Source organism: Ictidomys tridecemlineatus, chromosome 9 (assembly GCF_052094955.1).
Source record: "Ictidomys tridecemlineatus isolate mIctTri1 chromosome 9, mIctTri1.hap1, whole genome shotgun sequence".
NCBI classification, from domain to species: domain Eukaryota; kingdom Metazoa; phylum Chordata; class Mammalia; order Rodentia; family Sciuridae; genus Ictidomys; species Ictidomys tridecemlineatus.
In genome coordinates this window covers 21,947,831-21,948,703 of record NC_135485.1, presented here as the reverse complement: position 1 = coordinate 21,948,703, position 873 = coordinate 21,947,831, and the positions used below count along the sequence as shown (strand labels likewise).

The window sequence follows — 873 nt, the reverse complement described above, 5'->3', positions numbered from 1 at the left end:
TTTGCTTAATACCAGACTAAAGGGAAATAACAGATTAATATATACATAGTGATGGTACTATATTTTAATTATATATAATAAATGTTATTCTATTTGGTAAATAACAGTCTTATGAATTTACTCACATACATGCAATCATGTAGACACCACCATAATCAAGATAATGAACAGTTATAACCATCCCCAAATTTTATAGTGAGACCTGTTTGTACTCAATGGATTCCTCTACCACAACCTGTGAAAATCACTGCTCTGCCACCTTTTGTCTTGTTTTGTGTTAACTAAGGGGACATTTTCCAAATTTGTGTGTTATCCAGGAACAAGGACATGCTAATTGTCACTGTATCATTCCAATTTTAGTATTTGTGTTTTCAAAGCAAGCAATAATCTGCTTTTTGTATCTGAAATTTCCCCTTTTCCAAAATATCATATAGGTGTGTCCATACAATATATAACCTTTGTTGCAACTGTTATACTTTGATTAGAAGGATACATTTAGATTTCCCCATTTAGTTGCATCTATTAATTCTGAGCACTTTACTGTTACACATTATCCATTATGATGCATACCAAAGTTTGCTTATCCCACCAAGAACAATTTTATTTTAAAGTATTGTTCGCATTCTATCACAAAAAATTTTGTGAAAAAAAAATATATATGTATATATATATATATACATATATATATACACACACACATACACACACATATCCATATGTGCATATATGTATATATATGCTAAAATAAGTTCCAGGTATTTCATTTTAGCTTCTAGTATTAATATATTACTAGTATTAAAAAAGTTTTGACAATATTTAGGACATACACCAAATATAGTGTGTTTTATTTTTTTTTCTTAGAGAGAGAGAGAG

General features: G+C 28.8%; 1 non-coding gene across 1 annotated transcript; it reads right to left on the bottom strand.

Annotated features, from left to right (window-relative positions):
* Positions 1–278: 278 nt before the first annotated feature.
* LOC144366984 (U6 spliceosomal RNA) lies at positions 279–380 on the bottom strand. The gene has a single exon (XR_013426208.1). It is a non-coding gene; the product is annotated as a U6 spliceosomal RNA (small nuclear RNA).
* Positions 381–873: the final 493 nt, after the last annotated feature.